Source organism: Cynoglossus semilaevis, chromosome 18, assembly GCF_000523025.1.
Source record: "Cynoglossus semilaevis isolate Cse_v1.0 chromosome 18, Cse_v1.0, whole genome shotgun sequence".
Taxonomy (NCBI): domain Eukaryota; kingdom Metazoa; phylum Chordata; class Actinopteri; order Pleuronectiformes; family Cynoglossidae; genus Cynoglossus; species Cynoglossus semilaevis.
The window spans coordinates 11452282-11461195 of record NC_024324.1 but is presented as its reverse complement, the minus strand read 5'-3'; the positions used below and the strand labels follow the sequence as shown (position 1 = coordinate 11461195).

General features: G+C 38.1%; 1 protein-coding gene across 1 annotated transcript in view; it reads right to left on the bottom strand.

The window, feature by feature from the left end:
- The window catches only part of LOC103394455 (ras-related protein Rab-5A), a 24044-nt gene extending 16150 nt beyond the window's left edge, over positions 1–7894 (bottom strand). Inside the window, exon 1 of the mRNA XM_017041196.2 lies at positions 7767–7894. The gene's annotated coding sequence lies outside the window, so the exon portion shown is untranslated. The remainder of the gene's footprint in view (positions 1–7766) is intronic.
- Positions 7895–8914: the final 1020 nt, after the last annotated feature.

The following is an 8914-nucleotide window of genomic DNA, read 5'->3' as shown; positions in this document are numbered from 1 at the left end:
CTCCAGGTTAATAAAAAAACGTACTTTTCATCTGGAGCAATTCTAGAATTTGGTTTTCTTGTAGTATTATCCATTATACACATTATACACAGCACAGTAATATAAGTGACCTTTCTTTGCAGGTATCATGATGCATGCATGTATAACTGGGTAAACTGTTTTGCTTCTAAAACACCACAAACCAATAATACAAACCTAAAGCAACAGCTTCTAAAGTTAATTTTAAAAAAACCAAACAACCAAGCATTATTATATCTCCACACCAATTTTGTATAAGGGTCAGGTTTGACTATTCTAGAAAGCATTTTGTAATTACATATTGAAAATTTTCAGACAACAGCAGTTTCATCTTTATATTTTGCCTTATTGAGTTCAACTGAGTTCAGTATATTTAACAGTGGGTCAAAGAGAGTATTGGGAACTACTGTATGATTAACACAAATTTCCTGGCATCTGAAATTTCTTTTACTGAAAGAGTATTTAGTTCACGCAACATTCTAAATGCCACAGAACTTTTAATAGTTCCAATTTGCTGATTATATGAATGGAATTATAAATGCAAAGCTCGCAGCAGCCGAGAAGGAGAAACAGGGTGATTCAGTGGTGAGAATGACAAGGACCTGCTATGAATTAAGAGGCAGCCAACGTGACCTTGCCAGGATAATTGATGAAACTTTGCAGCCGCTGCCACGTCAATCAAGCATTTATATGCCGTCTGCCTGCGAAGAAGGGTAAACATTTCCAAGATAATTAGGACAGGGTTCAATCTGACAAAAAGACTACCATTTGCATTCGGTTTTAATGAGTCCAAAACATTCTGTACGGGACATTGCTTTTGTGTAATTAGCATATGTTGAATTTGCCGAGAAAAGGCACTAATGCCCTCAAGCCCCAATTACTTTTAACACTGTCACAGCCGCGCAGTTGCATTTGTTGCTTAATGTAAAATTTTGTTTACCTTTTCCCTGTTGCTTTAATAGCGTTGCTAATTGATGCCAGTAGGAGTGAAACAACAAAAATATGAGAACAACACTTCACAACAACTCAGACCAACAAAGAAGAGCAGCGTGATGCACTGTGCCCGTTTGTCCCCTTCAAATCCAGCTTCGTCTACAACAGATGGCCAAATATCCCACAATGCCGAGCGGTCACAGATGCCAGCAGAAGAGGTGACAAACACTCTGCAGGTGTCTGTTCCTCTGCGTCTGTGGCATGAGGAGGGTGAGTGTGTGTGTGAGGACAAAGAGCATCCTTCTTGCAGGGAGAGTAGAGAGTAAATGATGGCAGAGGACAACCTGCAGGAAGGATGGGCTATCATATGCTAAATGGATGGGCTGGCACAGACTGGCACAGACTGTTGGCACATTTGTCAAGTCAACATAACTCATTTTGGAAACTTTGATGACAATGGCTTCTGTTTCTACTGGATGCTTTGTTGGTGTTTGTAAAGAACAGATTTCTCTAAGGCACGAGGCTTATGTGCCCTGGAACTGGAACTACAAACAGCAGCATAAAACATTTTTTATGCACATTTGAAATGTGACTTAAGAGCTATTTCTTAAATGATTTTTTTTTTCAAATTCCTGGTGATCCTAATCCATCCATCCATTTTCATCCGCTTATCTGTTACCAGGTCGCGAGGGCAGCAGTCACCACCCAAATCACATTGCACCATACCAACCCTCCTAAACCTTCCTGTGGGTGGTGAGTCCACTGGAAGGTATTAACCGCCCTAACCAGGATTTGAACTTGCCCAGGAGGTGAACCTTGGGGTTCCACACGAACGACAGAGACATTGCCTCTGGGCCAAAGCGCCACTGATCCTAATCCACCAACTTTAATTAATATAAAGGATTACAGGGATAACTTTTACTAATTTCTGCTTTTTACTTTAGTTACTTTCCTTTTGCCCTAAAGTGGAACACCATTGCACTCGATCGGTCCGGTGGTCAGATGATCAGAGAGGCCAAAAACTATATCAAATGACTGTCGGGACTACCACTGAGGTGACCTCTAACTGGTTCTTTCTTTAAAAGTAGACTGGAGTGAGGAGTCCACTGTCTATCCCACTCATTTCTACCCCAATAAATCCTACATACCCTGGCCTGTGGTGTTTGAATATCACATCCTGGTCATTATTAATATAAATATATATATTTTAATATATAATACAAAATCTTTAAATTATGAAAAAATTATTTAGAACTTCTGTAACAACTGTCCTGAATCTGTGCGTTATTTTATGCAGAAAATTAAGACCACGTTTGAGTGCACTGTGCAATCTGTTCCCTCTCCCTGTGTGCTCGCCAGGCCAGGTGTGATGGTTGGCAGGGGCCAGAACAGCCAGGTGAGCAAGCTGCTGTCCAGGTGCCCTCCAGAGGCTCACTAGACTGACCAGATACCAGATGGCCGTGGAGCAAGCAGCAGCAGGCCTGCAGGCTCGTGCATAAACACACAGTTACACACATACACAGCCACACACACACATTTGTTCACAGTAAAAATGAGAGCATTAGGAAACATTGCAGCCCTCAAGTGAGTTTCCAAGTGAACTGCTTAATGTGTTTTTACTGTACTTTCTCTTCCCCTGCGTGCAGCTGCAAGAAGAACTCATGCAAAGCACATGAAGACGACAGTGCACAGACGACAAGTCACCTCAGAGCTCACATAAATGTCACACATAAAGTATGAAAGCTGAACTAGATCAGAATAAAATCTCCAGCATTTATGGGACGCAGGTTTTGGTGATTAAATGAAATCTTGTCAGTGTAGTTACTATTGGAAACATTTGTCTGAAAAGATACCGACGGGAACAAGATGAATGTTGAAGATGGTTAAGTGATTCAAATGCAGTGTTTCTGGGAGGGTACATTCCCACATAGACTTCTTTAGGCCGTGGCTAGGAGTGGCTTCAGACTAACCATGAATTAACCACTCCCTGGCCACAAGTCATGTTGAACATCACGTGGGAGTTCTTTAAACGTGGCCCATTACATGTTACGGCAGCGTAATTGTGTATCAGTAGTTTATTATAACTAACCTTGCAGTTCCACCGTTTCCACAGAGCCACCCACACTGGTAACAGATGGCTTTGGATCCAGGGGTTGCTATTCTAGAGCTCTGACTCTCAGCCCAAACCCGATTAGCCCGACTCTTTGGCTTTGGCTCAGTTTAGGATTTAAATCCCTCTGGTCCAAATCAGGTCAGATATGATTTTATTCAGAGCTGAATCAACCACGTCCTCCCGCAGGGCAATACGTATTTTCGGGTACATTTTTAAAATAATTTATAAACTATTAGGTCTGCAACTCTGTAAAGGATTTATAACTAAAGTAACTAAAAAATGGTTTTCTGATACCTGTTATACACTCTGACTATGGAACCACAACTTCCTATCTTTAATTTAATAACTCTAAAATTATTATACATCCAAAGTTAATGTAATAATTTGATTTTATTTACTAATTAAAAGTATATTCTTAAAATATTACAAAGAATAAACACATGTAAAGTAAAACATCAATGTAGGGCATTTCTAAAACCTCTTTAAAACAAAAGGCAAAATATGCTAATTCTATTAAAAATAAAACCTGTGTATATAAATAAATATAAATTATATTAAATTAAATAGAAAGTTAATACTAGTCATAATAACAAATACTAATAAATAAATAAATAAAAGGTCTAAAATATTTTTTTTTACTTTTAGTGCACTGCCACAACATGTTAAAAGATCCTATACATTATTCAAAATGTTAGTCAGTGAGTAAATCCAAAAACATGCAATTCTGGCTCATTATACCCCAGCGAAATGAGTAAACATACACAGCAAATGCTGCTATTGGACTTTATTTTAACTTTCAGTTCAGTTTTTAAAGTTCTGCAGTAGGGTCACTTCAGGCCAGTGTATTGACAGTTAATCAATTTGTTTTACCATTTACAAAATACATTTTATTTTCTTGGTTTTCAATCATTTCATGGCATCGAGAGCCTATTACAGCAGCAGTGAGCTGTTTAACCTCTAATTAATTCATTTCAAGTAGTGTCCGTGACACTGAACATTCTATTGTTTATTGTAATGCATCGTGTCTCTAAAACCCAGCCTGCGGACAGATTTACTGACTGATTTACTTACTGAATGTTAATAAATCAAACATGTGGTACCCGGACGATAGAAGACAGATTGGTCATATGTAAATATTTATATAACGTCTCTATAATTAGACAGAGCCAATGTATCATGTCAGACATACATGTCTAATGACGCCGAGTCACATACAGCACCGAGTATAACAGCATGGATCAAGTTGGTCAAATATTTGTTGTAGATCAGAGGGAGAGAAAGAAAGAGAGAGTAATGATATAAAATAGGATAAATGACTTCAACATCTTGGAGCGGTAAAGGATGAGTTGATAAATGCAAGATGTCATTAGACAAAGAGTGATCGTAGACGAGAAGTCAACAGATGAAATGATAAATACAAGATGTCTAAGGACATGGGTGAAAAATGAGCAGCAGGGAAAGATAAATCTGAGACGTCGAGGGAAAATAAAATACACTGAGAGAAAACATGTGGGATAAATGGTTTTATGATGGTCTGCTCCCAAACCAATTTAACCTTTGCATGATAAAGAGAAAGGAGGGATGGGGCAAAAATTAGAGATCAACACAGTTGACATGAGGTATTGAAAAAAATCTATGTAAATAAATGTCAAACATTAACTTAATTACAGTCTTCCTATCTTTTTGATTTTGTTTGTTTTTGTTTACCAACTGGTAATTAGATGAGCCTCTCTGTAGTCGGTGTGTTTACTCTAATTGCAGTAAAATAAAAATGCACTTTAATTTTCTTAAAAAAAACAACGCCACTCAGTCCTGTTTTGATAAATAATTGGAATAGTGAATTAGTGTTAGGTAAAGAGAAGCCAGATGAGAAAGACACTCAGAGGATTTAGTAATTACAAAACAGGTACATGTTTAATATGACAAAACTGTTTTTGTCAACTGTTTTTATTATAATGTCATTCAATTCATTAGCATCATCAGAATTTGGAAAATTTTGCAAGACCTGAGTAGAATCTGTGGCAGTAAAAGAAAAGCTATCCGCATCAAGAAGCAGATAAACTAACATGAATAAATAAATATCAATAAGATCCTAACGATCCTTTCGTTAACCGTGACTTATTTTGGCATATTTACCAAATTCCTTCCTGTCCACATGGTAAATTAATATTGTGGCTGAATTTGGTACTTGGAGGTGGTTGAACATTTTTGAAAGCTAGTTGTTGGAGCTTTTTCTATGGACAAAAATAGCACAGGTCTGTGGGAATCATGGCCTGTACAGCCCTGTAATTTTCTATTTAAACCAAAGGAATCCGGAAATGCACAGCAGTAAAAAAAAAAAAAGAAAAACACATGGAAGCTTTGTGACCAAAACTAAGGTTTTGAATACAGTTTGCATTAATCTCAAATACTTCATCAGTCGGTCCTGCTTACTGTACATATGGTCGAATCATACAAACAACATTAATACGTCAATCACACATCTGTTCTATTAATAATTATTTCCCTATACATTCAACCTGCATTTGATTCTGGTCTGTATAACTTCTGTATATGTGCAGCTAGTTTATCTGTAGTTGATTGTGTCTGTCTTTATATCCATAAGGAGTCTGCCATTTCCTGCACCAGACACTGATCACATACTGTCTGCCTCAGTCCCATGACAAATGAACACAGAATATTCTTCACCAATCTTCCCTCCCTTTGGCACCAATCACATTTCTGTGCCGTGGGGCACCAAAGAACTCCCACCTAAGTCTGAGCTAAATATCTCAGCTAATCTCCATTTAAGTACTGGGAAAATGTGACATTTACCATGAAATATTAACTGTGATAAACTGTGTTTACTGATAAAAAAAACAACAACCTTTGAATCCAGATCCTGTTTTGACACATCTTGTGTCACATTTGATTTTTCCACTAACTGATATATAATTAAAAACTTATCTCCACAGGGAAAGTTTTGCAAAGAGCACAACTATAAATGTTTTAATAGTTTCCCTTGAAGTTGTCATGTCATGAATAATATATGTTTTCCTCTATAACAATAAGAGCAAACATAAAAAAGACCATTGTCTTTGGCCATTTCAGACTGGATCTCTGGAACAGGCAGCATCAGTGATGGTATGGCGGTTCAAGAACAGCAATTGCAGGGATTTGCTAACATGTGAGGGGACCATCACTGTAGAGGCTAGTACTGGATTTTACAAAGACATAATCCTATCAAGGCAATGCCATTTTCTGATGGACTTCATATTTTTTAGCAGGACCATGCCAGGCGTTTTGCATGAAAACAAAGGACGTTTGAGCAGCTCCAATCCTTTACACAACAACAATGAGCAAAACGTCTACTTACAAAAACACAGTAATTACTTTCCTTAGTTTGGAAACAATATTTTCAATAAACTACAAAGCTAAGAGAACAAATGTTAAACTTGTTCTCTGTTTCAACACTGTTGAATATACAAACACACACACAGACCTATACCTGTCATGCCCCCTGAGAGAGATGGATGGCACGTACTCCCATTCCTCTCCCTAGTTGGCATCCAGGTGCACAACAGCTGGAGAAGCCGGGGGGTTGAATGCATTGGATAAGGAGTGATGGGGGAGACGAAGGACTAGGGATGTGTGGATGGAAGTGGAGCCAGGTAGGATACACATGAATAAACTATAATTTTCATCAGGAGTGCTCCAGTTGCTTTTGGCATTTCCTGGTCCGACCGGACGATGTACCAGTGTGTGGAGTTGCCTTGGTGGTGAGCCCAGTTTCATCACACACATTCATGCTTATTTCTTCATCTCTCAGTATAAACTCAGTCACTCTTGACAGACAGAAGCGGAACCACTGCACGAGGGTATGTAACGCCCGTTTCCTGAGTTCTTTACCGATAGTATAAACTATCGGATTTGCCTTTGAATGTCTAAAGACTATTTCTTTTATGCTTTTGGTCGACACTATGTCAATTTTTAACACAATGGAACCCCTGCATTATTGGCAATCCAACCACAGCATTTTAATAAGACTACCGTCAAGTCTCCAAACGTTGACATACAACACATTTCTCAGAAACTTAACTTTAAACAGCATTACCAACACAACTAGTAACAACAACACAACCACAAATTGTAGATTTATACAAAAAATAGATTTTAGAAATACACCCTGGGAGAATTAAAGCATTGAAATTAATTTGCCTTGCTGCCCCCATGTTCCCCCAACAAATACTTATGTGCCCCCACTTAAAGTTTAAACTCAGGATTAAAAGAGTTTTTTTTTAAATCTCACGTTTTTAAATTTATATAACACTACAGTAATATTTTGAACAAATAAACAACAACAATGATAGAATTACCACACAAACCAGACTAGACAAAACTATTAAGCGGGGGGCGAGAAAAAAAGTGAGAAAAATCAACGAAAAACAATTTACCATTACTTATAGGCAAAAACATATATTACAAATTGTTATATTTCAGTGTTAACAAATTATAATTTCCTATAGAACGAACGAAATTGAAACAAGGCCTAATTAATGAGTTTTTTTAAATACTGACGCTGGCCCTAAATAATATATATACTGTAGATATATCCACAGTAGGAAACGTCACAGACCTCATTCGTTACTTGTAAACAATGTGGCCGGAAGCTACGGCGGCTGTTTTAGTTCAGTGAGCAGAAAAAAATAAAACACACACTCACGGGTCTGATTGGCAGGCAGGTGCAGCAGCTGCAGCAGGTGCTCGGCTCCTCACTTCCCTCCCTCCATACGTGTGGTAAATTTAATGAACGGCCCTCGCTCCACTTGAAGGAACCCTCTGCTGGTGTTTACTTCCTCTGCGTCTCCTTAGCTTTGGTTTTCTCCAATGTCGTGTGCGCCTTACGTTTAAAGGGCGCGCAGTTCGAAAGCAGCTCGGCGGCGTTAGCCAAACCAAGTTAGCTAAAATGTCCGACAATTTCAACGACGACTACTCGTGGAGGAAGTTATCCTACGCAGTACAGAACTCGAGTACAATAACACATTTAGGTTTCCCCAGCGTGTGTTCTTCTTTTTAGAGTACTTACAACCGTTGGAAATCAAAATAATTATACAATTCGACAGGTACAATAGGTTTTCCAGCTACTGTACAACTGCGTCACCCTTACGTTCTCGTCCGTCTTTTCCCGCGGCTTCCTACCACCTGACGTCTACCTGGGTTCTGATTGGCCGAGAAAAACAAACGGAAAACCCGACAAGAAACAGTACACATTTCGCATCCTTTTGTGCCTAATGTAAAGATATTAAAAATACTACACTGCCATCATGAAATAGACATATTGCTCACACAGTGTCATTTCGTCAGAAACATTATGCTAATGTTCTAAAGAGACATATATGCCTCCAATGCCTGATTAAAATAAATAAATAAAATAAAAATAATAACAAAAACAATGACAACAACAATAATAATATCAATAATAATATAGTACATTCCTGATTGGCCCATTAGCAGTAGGCACCTTTTAGGGAAATGTGCATCCAAAACAATGAACTGGTTATTTATTATTCATAATGCTGGCAGAAAGATTAAATATACAGAACAACATCAGAGGATAGAAGATAAATCTGCAGATGGAGAATTATTCAAACCCAATGCATCTTGTATTTTGTCGTATTGATTATTTTTAAGTTACCGTTCCATTTCCCGATATATGGTACACTCAGCAAATATTCCTGTTATGACACACATGTAATGGCAAAGTGTAATGGCTGCTCAATCCTCATCATTCATCTCTGTTGGTTCTAATTCTCATCCTTTGGCTCCAACAAGTTCCACTCTATCTGCACTAGAGTATTTTTGAAGAACAGA